Here is a 15,319-nt window from a genome sequence, read left to right as displayed (position 1 = left end):
GATCATAATCTCCTGTGGAGCACCTATAAATATACATGAATTCCAGAAACTGCCATCTACAGATGTTGAAAATCTTGAAAGTAACCATTGTATTTTGTGGATGTGTCATAATCCACAACTCTGCAGACAAGTTGTAAGAGTTGTTTTCATTGGTTGACCAGCAGGTGTACAATTTATATGAAGACTGATAGGAAGCAATGTGGATATTTCCTCTCTGTTCCCATGAAATGCTTGATGATAAAACACAGCTATCAGCATGAAATGTCAATGTTTTTGAGGGCAAGCTCTAGTTCCTTAGCAGGATGCTTACAGAGCTACTTACACAACCAAGCTGTACCCTCAACTTGTCAGAGATTGTTTTGCAAGCAGCATGTGTGATGTATGGTCCAAAGCCTAATCAAAGACATACAACCGCACTTTGAGTAGTTCAGGGTACACCAGTCTTTTTTCTTCTCTCTCTCTTTCCTTGATGAACTGCTCTCAATGATTCAAATTAGAGGTTCCCAGTGTTATTGGTTCCTCAGGTATGCTTGCAAATGATGCAAATGCCATCCGGGGTGGCTCTCAGGGTCATGACACCATCCGGAAAACATAATACAGCCACAGTCTGTGCTTCCATTGAAGCCAGCAGATGGGCAAGAGTGATGTAGAGTCTTGACTAAAAGCATTGCAGGGATTATGACTGATTTATCAATGTTTGTAAAGAATGGAATATAGCAGTACACCACACTGACACATCCTTCCACAATGATATAGCCTAGCAGTCAAAAATAACCCAAACTTCTTCCATGGTTTACCATTGATATCTAAACCCCACTCTACATTTAAGTTGTAATCTAAACTGTGAAATAGCTTTACCCTTTTCAATGATAATAATTGAACACAGAGGTCATATTTCCCTACACATTAAACACTCTAACCTATAATTCAATAAGATTTTACCATTAGAGTGTCCGGGATAAAGTTTGGCATATTTCCCACCTTCATAGAACCTAGACTTTTCAGGCGAAATACTAAAAACATACTTTAATGCATGATGTTTTTCTCATTTCACATTTTCAATTGTTTGAAAAATCATGCTTAATTGTGAGAAGACGGCAATTTTGTAACAATTTCCAAATATTATATGCTTACCTTTACAGAATAGGCAACTAGTTTCAGCTGGAGTGTTTATGCTAAGGTTTTGGAAGATTGATACAACTGTAAATGGTGTGGAAACCCTGCTACTGTTTCTGTTGTCCCTTGGTGTAATGCGATGTAACTGGGGAAACCTAGTAAAATTTACCATACGATATTTATGTCCATTAGTAAATTTTGATGCATTCACTCCAGTGTCTATAAATACTTATACTAGATATTATGAAAATGATTACTGTCGGGTTTCATCTTCAAATTAAAATGAAGAGCAGAAATCTAATCTGCGATAATATAAATCAAGGAATTTGTGGGTAAATTCTAGTTCTGTCTTTTCTCTCTCGCTCTCTCTCTCTCTCTCTCTCTCTCTCTCTCTCTCTCTCACACACACACACACACACACACACACACACACAAAGAAACAAACAAACAATCAATCAAACAATCCAAAAGACTGATGTTGTATCATAAATAGCTTCACTGTCTTTTTCAGTGCAAATTCCAGTCAATGTGCCCCAAAGAAAACAAGCAGCCATTATGTAGCAAGCAAAACCAATATGTACATTTATTAAAGGGAACATACATCGACATTGATGGACAGGCAGGTGTTTTATCAGACAGAAAGTGAGAAAATAAACTCAAATCAAAATGTATACTCTTTGAAAAGCAGTGCCCAATTGTGTAGATCATGTATTAATAGATGAAACCCAACACATGGTAAAGCCATTCACACATTAGCGTTGGGATTTATTGCAGAAGAACAGGATATAAGACAGATGGGAAATATTATATCACCTTTATCTTTATGGCTATTTAATAACATATGACTGTCAGATAGAGTGAAATTATGTATCTCAACAGAAATAGATCCCATTAAATATCATCTTAATGATGTAGTTCAATGATTCTGAATCTGACGTGGCTGTTACTTTTGTCGGAGTGCTCCCCCTGGGAGCGTCCACTTTTAACCACTGGTCGGAAGTAGCTACTTACCCGGATAACCAACCGCTTTCCGCTATCTGCCCCTCCTACCCCAATCTGCCAAACACCATATTGACAGACTTTATCGGTTTTTTGAGCATTTGCTTTGCTTTTGATGATCATCTCTATTATCACGCAAGAGTCTCAACGCGAAAAGTAATATTTTAGGCCAGAGACACCGAACGACTAGATAATACCGGGGTTTGCGCAAGTCTGACGGTGATCTTCCAGGTGCCGCCGCCAACTAAGCTGTTCGTGTGAGAAGGTGTTCGTGCGCGGTTTTTCAGCGGGCAAATTTAAAAACTTATCACCGGGGAGAAAAACAATCGATATTAACTGTGGGCGGGGAAGAATGTCATCTTTTTCAGCGGGCGGAGAGAAAATTTTTGACAGTGTGTACCGGAAAATACGTAGAGGGAGGGGAATGCCGTGGTTGGTAGAACTTGAGGGGAAATTAAGCGCCTAACTTGGAGGGAAGCAATATTCCAAGCTATACTGCTCGCATAGTTTTGCGTTGATCTGGGTTGCCTAGTGGGCACTTGGGCGATTGGGAATTCCAGTAGTTGGGAGAGGGCAGTGGGGAGCTTGAATCGTTGTGGGAAGTGGGGAGCGGGCAGACCATAGATACATGGAGGGCAGTGGGCATTAAAATTCAGTGGGACGGCATATTTTCCGTATAAGCCAGTGGGAGGGCAGTTACGAGCAGCTCTATTTTCCCCTCCAAATTTTAGGTCAAGATCAAAATAAGTAAAATCGGTATATCAGCCTTCAAAACATGTTTTGTGATGATTTTGCGAAATTGATGAAATTTACCAGTTGGGGGCACCTGATGTGCACAGCGTACAGCGCGATTGAAGCGTACAGATTGACTGTGAATAAATACCACCATATCTCCTGTACTCGTCAGTGCACATAGTTATTATATTTTGACCTTGGTCTCGTTCATAATATTGATTTCATTTATTTTTCAATTGCGGGAAAAATATCTATTCATTCAAACATGCTGATGTAGGCACGAAGATCGGTCACCAGACATCAGATTTTTCCGATTTTTTGAACTACCGGCAACATTTACTCAATGTTTTTACGCCTGCATAATTGCGAAGTATCTACCATATATTCATGAAAATTGACGATGTTGTATCCATGAAGTGATTATACAGAGCATGTCCACCACCATTTTTCAGTTTCAAAGGTTTTCAACTTAATTTGTGACGGTATCATCTCAATTGCTATTTACCACGGCGAAATTCGATGACGCGAAAGGTTGAAATTTAGTCTGTAAGGGCGTAGCATGTTAACGTGTGGATCGTCAGGTATGCAACTAGTAACGGTCACCAGACATCAGATTCCTTTTTACGACATCGCTGACGCTCCAGATCTCGAAGCAGGTGTAATCACGCAAGCGACATAAAAGTCGAGATAAAACTAACAAACCATGGCATGTAATAACGACAAAGAGGCTAGGAGACGTTCACACGACAACTAAATGCGCAAATATTATCTCTGTTGTACGGTTTTAAAACATGGTGTATTGAAAATACTTAATACAAATTATTATAAAAGGACAGTAAGATTTCTTGGCCATGGTTTTTCTTCACAGCAGATATGTTATGTTACTTTAAATGCAGACAATCTAGCATAGGCACATGGCAATAAGAATTTATGTAAGCATGTTAATACTCTTTGAGCAACGTAATACGCTTTTAGCCACTATCATGGATGATTTTTGTAAAATCAGAGATGGGTATAGATGAAAGCATGTAGACTCGGACCAGCTAGATTGCAGGCTACTCTTTATCATTTTCAAAACTAAGAATTAGTGGAAGATGGGACGAGATGCCTTGAGATATTTTATGCCCAGTGTTGGATAACGTCAGAGTGCTTTCCGGGTCACTCCTGACAGCAATATGATGGAGGTGGTGCATTAAGTATATCGCTGACCTTTAACCCCATCGGCAGGCCTGCAGTATCCGGGTGGGTTTAGGTACTTTGGGTCACTTGACACCCGCCACTTTCAAGGGTTAATACAGCAAGGGCGTTTTCTGTCCATCGCCGGTTGCTGCAAAGTGCCCCCTTGGGCTATTTTGATAAAGTTTACAGATAGCATCCCTACTCGGCGCCTTCCTATTTACTCCTTCCTTTCCTTTCGCACCACAAACTTGTTTAAAACCCTTTGTTTACAAAGGAGTGGTCGTAACCATGTATAGGAAATTGGGGGTGCGAAGGCTTACTATCAGGATGTATTATCTGAATTATACAAAATGTTTCCGTCTCTTTAAATGAAAACGTTGCTTATTGACTGCGATTTCGGTAAAATTATCGCAACATGTAATTACACATATTACACATCAACCAAATTATGCCAAGTCGATCAAATCTGTTGTGTTACGTCAACCATTCCTGTCGCTTCTATTACCTGCCATGGACTGGATCAATATCTCCAACTTTTTAAATAAAAGCAAACTACACCGGATATGAGCTAGCTTGAGAATATAGATGTCGACGTTATGAAGCCTGGAGAAATACGGTTTGACCACACAACAGATGTGGGTTGTTGGTGTTGATTGTTAAACAGATGTCCGTTCAGTCTCACATTTGTGCGTTACTCGGCATAAGTGCTAACCCTTTGCCATATGGACTGTATTAACGGAAGGAGAAGTGACATCATTCCGGATTGCTAGTGGTAAACAAACCAGAGAAAGTAATTTTTAAGAACAAACCACGTGGGTTTTATATTAGCAATCGCGAAGGGATTTCAAACGTCGCTTTGAAAACTGTATCATAATATTAGAAATACCGATTTCGCGCGTGTCTCCAAAGCAGACAATAATATCCATGACTTTGCTTCAACCACATGCTTTCAATTTCACAATTGGACCAGTGTATAAATAATACCAATAATACCAATCAGAGACAACGCTTCACAACCTCTGTAATCCGCAGATGCAGTTTTACTGTACATGTTTTGCCAGATCTTTTTCAAGACTAACATTTTGTCAAGATTGGCATTTGTAACTTCTATGTTGATTATAGTAAATATTCCGGCAAAAAAAGGAAACATCAAAGGTTTTTCTATCGATACGCCATACCTGGATGCTGAAAGTCACATCAGGTTTCATACTTTATGGTTATAGTGTTAAAGGATCATAATAGCCTTAAATTGGTAAAACACGGTTTCCATATTTCACTGCTAAATTCCAAAATTATACCTTTGTCCAAACACAGTCTATATGATTGACTATGTTATAAGTCCGGACCAAATGTCACCTGTTACTTAAAACAATGGACATTTTTGCAAGCCTAATAGGCCTACTTCGTATTTCAAGTTAACTTACTTTTAGAAGTAGAGTGAGAAAGTATACTTGTTCAGTAGAACTAAAATTGTAATTATTTTATCAAAATACTTAGCTGTCTTCCCGTTAAATTGATTTTTGATAGTTAAAGAGTTTCTGTGTTGGTGAGGACGTGTAATTTACCATTAAGTGGTTAAATTATTTCGAAAAATCTACAAAGGCGGTCATGTGCACACCACCTTTTTATGACTTTGCCGGTTCCTAGTCGAACTTTGACCCTTCGCTGTTGATCAGAACCTAACAACATTATTCCGACAAACGAAATTATTCCGACAAATCGTTTTAGTCTGTTCAAGTTCGGTCGGCTTTGGACTCTGAAAGAAAAAAAGTTCAGTTTGTGAATACCATGATAAGTGCCGCCTTTATCAGATGACTACTTCAGTTTGAATGTTGCCGCCAACATACATTAAAAGATAAAGTTCAGTAAACTTCAACAAGTACCCGGTATAGTTTGAATGCATTCACGTGTTCCGCGGCCTTCATTGGGATAGCATGCTTTACATGTCACTACAACACTCGATATATTGTACACACAATCACAATTCTCTAAGTGTGACGGACTCCGTTTTATTTCTGGGATATTTGAAATGACCAAATCCAGTTTTGATAGTTCAGTCAGAGCGAGTTTCAAGGCTGTTTGTCTCAAAAAAATGGTCCAACTAATGACATTAAATTTACTATAGAGAGTTTCTTAATTTGATGTGGTTCCGTCGACGTTTTCCTGGCTCTTTTTCGGTGTGTTTCATTGTAAATTCAGTGTTAAAGTATTTGTCGTTTAAGGTGGCCCGCCCGTCACTTTCGGCATGGAACACGTCAGGCTCCTAGCAAAGTTGGACTGTGAATCGAATAGAGATCGAGGCATCTGATATCGCGCGCCAAAATAATTGAGAGTCATTCGTCATGGGACGTTGCTGGTGGTCGTCCTTTCCACATGGTCAACATATCTTAAAACTGGACATTGAGAAAGAAAAATTTACCCTTTATACATAGTTTACATTATCGAGGCTCAGTTATGCATTGTATTCTGTTTACCTCGACACTTTACATTTTTGACAAAAAAGGGAAACCTTGTTTGTTTTCCCATCGTGGCATTGGCGCAGAGATCAAACAACGATCCTCGAGGCAAAGTTTAATTTATCCATTAAATACAGTAGTGTCTTGAAGGAACGGATAGAAGTGACATGAACAGATAAATATTAATACAATAAATCATTATTTTTCAAAATGCAAGAAGCCAACCGAATGAAACTGGGTATTTTGAATTTCACTCGAAGGCCGGGTCCTTGGTCCTTCCTTGTCGCTGACCAGGCCATTCGTCTTGCCATAGCCGATAGCACTTGTTTCCTTTTTCGTTGGGCTCTCTGGTCAATAACATACGCCCAGCTTTGTGAAATACTCTAATATTGACATACTCCGTGCGTTAGTTTAACACAAAAGCGAAGTCAAGAATTTAGAATACGGTTTGGAATGGCGATGTAACTTTAGTCGGGTAGACGACAGAATTTCTGCCAATTGTAAAGAATTGTGAATGGATAACCACTGTTATGAAGTAGAGTGTTGTGACATTGGCCTGTTAGATACGTTTCATCGAAAATGCATAACACAAATCTGAAAAATGAAATAAACATAGCACATAAACATTCAAAGAATGCAGGATAGTTCATTTTTGTCCTATTATGTTATATTTTGATTGGCCTTCGTTCTCCTTTTTTTCTTTTCACTGTGGCCATCTGTGCACCTTGACAAACTCTCGATGTGTGGGCACAATCCGCTTCTTGCGAAAAGTGTTGGAATTTGCTATTGGCCTTTGAATCCACAGCTTCTTGGCTGTACACGTCAGAGAATAGAGAAATTTCATGCTAGACTTGGGACCGGAACTCTTAGAGCGATGTGAACGCTGAGAGCCAGGCATTCAAAAACCTTTTAAAGAAAAGAATTCACATGGTAGAAGGGATACCAAAAGATTATTAATAGAGTGGTCGGTGTTTAAAAGCAGGAGTAAGCTATGTAAGTTTCAGATATTTCACATACTCTAGGACTTAGAAATCTGACTCAGTTGCAGTGATTTGTATCAACAAGACAAGTCGGGACCACATTTGATGGATACCATCATCATGTCTGACCTCTTTTGCCGATGCTGGCTTACAGGGCCGTCCGAAGACGTAAACGATCCCCTTCATCGGATTGTATGCGTGTATTTGTCTATTTCACTGTTAGATTTTGTACAGCTTCGCTTATAGTGTCATGCTTTTTGGAATTCCTCAATCGTGCCGTTGTTCTTTTCTTGGTTTTAGCTCAGACAGCTGACATGGGCATACCGAACCTCATCAGCATAAAGTCTTTCACTGAGTAAAACTTTTCGGGAAAAGATTTATTGAGTCCATTCTCAAGGAAATGGATCCAACCGATCACTTTGAAGAACATTCAATACAAATAATAAGACCTAGCCACAATTTGATAAAGACTCGGCCACGTTACAAACTTTGCAGAGCCCCTATAACGAAAATACTCATAATTAAGCTCTTTTTTTATTTTATTTGTTTGTGAACAACTTCAAAACTCAAGAGCCAGTTCAAACGTTTAGAATTATGATGTATGAAAATTATTTGGCCTTTGAGTAAGATATTTTTCAGATCGAGATGTAAATTCAGCGGCAGGCAATGTAAAAGGCGTACTTACTTGTATGTATATATAAGAATGTATGTATGTATTTATATATATAAACTTATCTTTATCATTACATATATAAAGAGAGTTATGTGTTTACACTTGTGAACGTATATATCATAAGCATGTATGTATGTATGTATGTATGTATGTATGTATGTATGTATGTATGTATGTATGTATGTATGTATGTATGTATTTACGATGATCAAAGGAAATTGGAAAAATGCTGGGGCATGATCAACAAACGCTAGGACTAACTCTAAATCTGCGTACTTGAATGAATTGATGGAGTGGATTTCCCGATAGATTTGTAGTGTTGTTTCAACCATCGCACAGTTCTTCTGATCTCGCCGCCAACAATTGAGAGAGGGATTGGTCAGTTTATATCTTAACCGGCAAAATGTGTTCCGTTTTACCTAGATAAAGAGAATTGACGTCATTACTGGCTAGGCTGAATGGTTTGCCATGGACACAAAAGCGCTGCCACACAATCGTGAGTGGCTCTTTAGGTTTCTATTTTGTCGCAGGAATAGTGACCGACTAAAGGTTCTACAGAGTAACTGGCAATTATAAGGCTGAGAAAAGGAGTGGGAATATCCTTCTTGCTGTTTTCGTATTTTATAATTAACCGCAGAGATTATAACCTTTGTGTGCTTGTTATTATTGGATCCAATATCACTGTACTACCTTCTTCCTTGCGATGTTATTATTTATTGGCTTTGCTAGAAACTGAAAGGATCAATGGATGGATGAATGGATGGCGACGACGACAACAACGGCGACGATGACGATGATGACGATGATTGTGATGATGATCAGGAGGGTGGAGGGACTGTGTATCGTATTTATAATATTTAAAAGTACTTCCATAGAGTTAACAGAAGTTATCTCATACCCGTTACTTCGAGTATAAGTTTTTAAAAATCTTATCGACACAAAATCAGTATGACTGTTTTCGCGTAAAAGATACCGGACAGCGGATAAAGGTATACCTGTCGTCGAATACGATACCATCCAAATAAATGGATATATTGCTCTCGTGGGCTATTAACTTAATATTTGGTTGGTAAGGCCTTACTAATTTCCTCCAGGCCTCTTGTGAAAGAGTGAATAAGTGAGTGAATGAATGAATAAATGAATGAATGGATTAATAAATAAATAAATGAATGAATGTATATTATATAGATAAATTTATTTATAGATAAGTTTGTCGATCAAGTTGTCAGTGTCAGTTGATGGTTGGAATTCAACCCTGAGATGATAGGAATAAAGTTTAATCTTGAAATTCCGAGATGTGATACACAGAATTACTTTCACGTGACAACTCAAGAACAAGCAAATGTTTGTTGGAGTGCACGTGGTTGTTACAGTTCTGAAACAAAGGAGGGAGTGACTAATTTTCCACAGTGCAATCCGAAAAACTCTCCGTCTAAAGAAGAGGATAAATCGGCCGTGTGAAAGTGTTAGATTACCCACGCCGCCGAATATTTTCACAGTATACATTCTGCCATGAAACATATTCAGTTTCAATAATTGTTACCAATCATGGGTTTTTGAAGTGCTATCTTATAGATCATTCATTCTAAATTTGTTCAAGCGGTGTGTGGTTTCCATTGCCGAGCGCTAGGTAAGTCTCTCAGCTCGCAATTTTGTGCCTCGTTATAGCTCATCAACAGCGCTGTTTCACTTGTCGCAAGACTATCGATCGCAACACATTTTTATATTTAATATCGCTCTTAGGAGATGAATAGAATCCCTATTTCTTCATGTCGAAAAAAGCATGAAAAATTTGTAATTTTCTGCGTATTATCTAACAGTGTTCCAAAAGGTAAAGAAGCAATTCTGAGAATAATAAACATATATTTGAGTTTAGTGTTTAGGTTCACATGAAATGAGTAGTGAAGAAAATGGCAATTCTATTGCTTTTGTGGTTCAACATTCGTGTCTTGTACTGCTTTTCTCTCCCTATTGATGTTTTCACTTTCATGCGCCTTGTGTGAGGTAAAAAAATCGAACTTCTGATGTATGCATTTTGCAAGACCGTGTTAAATAGACAAATGTTTGTATAAGTTTACAATGCGGATGAAAATGGAGGGCCTTGGTTGGCTGGTATTTCAATGCAGTCATTATGACTTGGATACAGCTTTGTGAGGACCAAAGAAACTGGTCCTAAGTAACTATTTATATTTCACCCCAACCCTTCCAGCCATTTTCTTTGAGACAATATATAGCATTATGTTTGCTATAAAGGCATTGCCATCTATAGGCTATAGAAAGGGCCAATACGACTACCGGGGACTGTAGTTATATTCTGAGATATTGTAGAATTGGTATTTTCCGAGGAAGGTTAACATCACCTTTTTGAGTTTAAGTTGGTTGAGGTAATAAACTTGGTATTGGCGTTATAGCAATCGCCTCGGAGTTGTGAGGGCAACAACTCTGAAAAGAAGTCAATAATAAAGTCCGATAACGGAGACAACACAACACAACTTGCAGTAAAACGGTAATGGGGCTAGACGAGGAGGGAAAACCAAGAGAAACCGCAGTCGCATGCGCAGTAATTATCAATGTACCAAAGTATACTTTAAATCATTAACAGAAATGACTTCCATAGGTCCCTGGTGAAAGAGCTGCCTCCCCTCCGCTCAAGTGTAAAGTCCATTCTGCTTGCTCTCAGTGGAAATCTCGCAATGAAGACAGCTCGTCAAATTTGAATAGCTCTGATCGAAGGCTGGTCAGCTATTGGGTCAACACAGTTGTTCATTGTTCAACTTGGCAGGGACGATTTACCTGACTCTCTACAAATCTTCAGTGTTCGGATTTTATGCTACCCGAATCCGTCCAGTCGCTCTGGTCGCTTCAATTTGTCTTTGAAAATCCACCGTGGACAAAGGACGCCTTTTAGGAAGTCTAAAGGTTCAATTTGTTCCGACTGTTGGCGGCGAACAATCGTTGTTTTTTACTACCAGTCGTCTGAGCACTTTGAGGAGTTCCACTTGTGTTGTATACTTAAAGATCGTATTGCTTAAACCAGGCAATCCACGGACTACTTTCAATGATTAGGCAGACCATCATATCGGTGAGTTTACTGCATCATGTTTCTTGTGTATTTTATCATTTAATTGATCAAATTAGTAAACAAACAATTCACGTGACGACAAAACCCTTGTGAAAATATATATACGACGCAATCATACATCGTACCATCAACACGACTTGCAAAGCGTGGTTGTGTGGTTAGATTTCCAAATAAATTACATGTAGTGATGAAAATCACGACATGGCTTAATAAATTTGACGTCCCACTACAAGTACTGATTACAGTGAATATTCAAAGCTATCTGAAATAATTTAATCTTGAACGAGTATGATTAGACGTTTGGCGCAGGTAAGACGAGTGACTGTGTATCAAATAATAATGGGTGTTCTGTGTTTACAGAGCGTTGCACGTTGTTGCGTCTCAATTGATTTCGTTCAAATGATATCATGATATTAAAGTCGCCACTAACTAGTCCAGTAATGTCGTAAAAGTTACGCATGGACAACCACACCACTACGTCATAGACCGGTATATTAGCCGCTTGGTACATTAGCCGCTTGTTACACTTTATAGGCACTACTCGCTAGTAAAATACACTACAAAACCTGATCTAGAAGTGACTTGATAGCCATAAGGGTCACCGCCACACTAATAACAAGTCATGTCTCATAGCGTTTGCGGGAATCTTAATATACACACTTAGAGCAAGTAAAAAGGAATACTAAAAGCATGGAATGGGATCTTAAAAAATGATTTGTTTGGAGGTGGAATCCTGGAGTCGACGTCCTTCTTTTTAACTGGGTAGAGTCTAATACGGACCGCGTGACTCGAAGACTTGCTTAGACCGCGTTTTAGGTCAGGGTATTTTCTCCTCAATTTTGGCAAAGACATTGAAGCATGTGATATCACTGACGAACTCTGAACCAGTAAAAACCTCCAGTAATTGTTTCCAATCCTAGTGGGACGTCAAAGAGTGAACCGTGTGAGTGATTTCTCAAAGAAAAAATCAATCATGGCGGTTAATATGCGTTTTTGGATTCTAGAGAGAAAGAAATGACCCTTGCCGAGTGTGATGACATTTGTTAATGTTAAAATGTGACTCATTAAGGATGATAAATACGTTTCTATTGAGGTGGCGGGCGTATTTTATTCCGAACAAGCCAGACTTGTTGTCAACAGTCGTGCTACAAATGATTTCCCCCGCAGCACAACACAAATCCAGATACCGCTTGGATTCCCTTGTGAGTCGCCCTCACTGACAAACATTTTCGACAGCTAAAGTTGTTATGCACTCTTTATTTATTTACTGGAGCCAGTAATGGCATGAGTATGTGTATGGAACTTAAGATTATCTTTATTTAGTTTGTCAGTTTGCCTAAAGTATGAACAGATTTTAGAAGAGGGCCCGGCACTCACCATTAGCATACGCAATCATGCACCTGCCCCAAGTAGAACCAAACGCTTTGGGGACACAGCGTACACGGAGAACGGAATAAAGTTTCTTAGCGTCCAAGGGAAAGAAGAAAAGCCTGAAAGAAAAGAAAGTTTGTAATGAATGGTGGTTGATTGGGTCGATGGCACAGTAGATTGGAATCGTAATAGTGCACTATTGTCAAATCGACAAATAGGATGTAATTATAGGCAATAAGCATTGTGTCTCTCATTAGCCATCGTTTGTTCTCAGCTCATTACGACATCCACCTGTGTGTGGCGTCTCTAGTTTCTTCTCAGAGGCGGACAATTCCGTCTTCAGCCGACCGAGTTTATCCCCGTTTACGCGCATTTATTTACATTTACCTTCTTGGCACGCCGTCATTGAATTTTAAAACAAACTTTTATTCTGTCATAAAAAAGGGCGCTCGACCAGAAATCAAATAAACTGTGTACAAGTAGGTGTTCTCAGGTAGGACGCAGTCCACATGACTGAAACATTAACTCAACCAAGAACTTTCACCTCATTCCTATCAGTCCACAGATATTATAGTGTCTAAAAAGCTGATTGGATGGGTGGGCTTCTCATTAATAATGACAATAATGTCAACTTTTCGCTATTGACTTAGTGCACATAGGTGGCGATAAAGGAGGGGCGGAAATTAAATAGTCTATCACTTCGCCTAGCCTGGCGTTTGTGTAGCAACGCTTAGGATATTGTTAATTAACTTTCGATCGTTTGCGAGTTGGTATCTTTTGAATTTAGAACCCTGCCAGTCTGTTTTGATCTCATTGGCTCTGAAGTTAACAATAAGAACAATTATGATCGATTTCTAATGTTGTAGGGGAAATTCCACACACGCACTGTTGATGTCAGATTGTAATAACATTTTGGATCGATATAAATATATGAGCAGCGTGGCACGCTATTTGTTCATACACTGATGTCGCTGACGTGTTATTGTGTTGAAATACTGCCTAGTGATGAACGAAGGAACTGGAGTGGATATTAAAATTCACGCACGCAGTTTTCTCATGAAAGGGCGTTTTATGGATGTTCTTGGGTTAGGCAGGACTACGGTTGCCATACACTTAGTTTGGGTAGCATGTGAAACAACATCATATCATACGCTAAAACAACGTAAAATTTAACGTCACTTCACTGAAAGTAATAAATTACTTCAGTATAAAACTTTTCAGAATTTTTCATCACGGTAACTTGAAGCGAGGTCACAGCTTGATGTTATGTTTTAAGAATTGAATATTTATGAAAACTAAGTTTGGAGAATAAACTTGTTCAAATCCGTTTAGCCCGAGACAAATTTTTATGCGATATGTTTGTACACGAGAGCAAGTAATTTGGCCAAGCTGTCAGGATTTAATGAAAGGATTATCTTCCGGAGGGGCGAGTATATTTGGTAGAAGTTCGTAATACTCATTTGTGATTGGTTGAATTGTGCGTTTCCCGTGACACTTCCTGTACTCCAATATTTTTTAGCATTAGGTGAACGGAGCCCGGGCACAAAATTAGCACATACTATTTTCCCGTTCCTTTCGCGACACGCTTACATGACCGTTCTGCTCTACTGGGTCGTACGCACTTTGCTAGAAAGGCAGCCTTTGATCGGTCCATCATCTCGGCTTCCCCCTGCATTGTTCTGTGTACAGCGAGACCAACGTGCAAGGCGGGGTTTAGTACAGAGTTTCGCGCCCCTTGAAGCACAAGCAGGTTTGAAAGCCTTCCGACGAAACCAGAACCGGTAGTCGCAGACCAAGCATTACAGTTCTCAGATGGGACAACAGTCGATCGACTCAAAACGCTCTTTCGTATTTTGCGTTTGGCCTTTGATCCGTGCGTGGTGCCATGTTCCTTTATAGCTGCATGTTTTGTGGAGTCTAGCCTACCCTCTCTTTTCCAAGCAACTCATAATTACACACTTTTTTAACATTTGAATAGTGGACATCGTCAGACATTTTTAACAGCGGGAATATACCAGACTCGTCAGCACGGTTCAAACTGGAGTGAAGTTTGTGTGACTTCGGCGTCGTCTGCAGCGAGGGAACCCCGCGTCCAACATTTGTGTCTATATTTGCTGTGGAACCAGTACAGCGGCTTGCTCCAGTCTTATTCAAGGAGCGCATGGTTTTGTTGCCGACATGAAATACTTGAATTGCCGTCCATTCTTGGCAACAAAGAGACACTGTGTTATTGTATAGTTGTTTTTTGCGTCCATAGATGTAGTGTTGGAGTGTAAAGAGTGCACAATACGGCGAGAACTCGATGTGCAGGCCATCCATTGAACAGCCATCAACCAACATCGTTAATAAAGAGAGCACACGGTAGCAAATCCGGACCAGCTTAGGACACACACCTAGTACGCGGCCCTAATTGACCGTCAGATTACTTCGAGACAACATCGAAATGTGGTGTTTATGGTTCAACGAGACATGGAGCTACTGACGTGACACTGAGGAAATTATATCGATTGACTCTACTGGATATTTATCACGAGCCTTGGCCGAATAGAGCTGTAGCGTGTGGACATTTTCAAGGTGTCGGTGGGTTTTACTAGGCAAACTCCACTGTGGTGTAAAAACACACTGACGCGCGGACATAACTACATTCATGCGAATCTAATGCTCCATTTAGTTCATGATTTTCGGGGCAATAGTGCACTATTACTTGCAGAGTCCACATGCTTGCATT

The sequence above is a fragment of the Ptychodera flava genome, chromosome 20 (genome assembly GCF_041260155.1).
Source record: "Ptychodera flava strain L36383 chromosome 20, AS_Pfla_20210202, whole genome shotgun sequence".
In the NCBI taxonomy this organism is placed as follows: domain Eukaryota; kingdom Metazoa; phylum Hemichordata; class Enteropneusta; family Ptychoderidae; genus Ptychodera; species Ptychodera flava.
Note: the sequence above shows the minus strand (reverse complement) of the source record.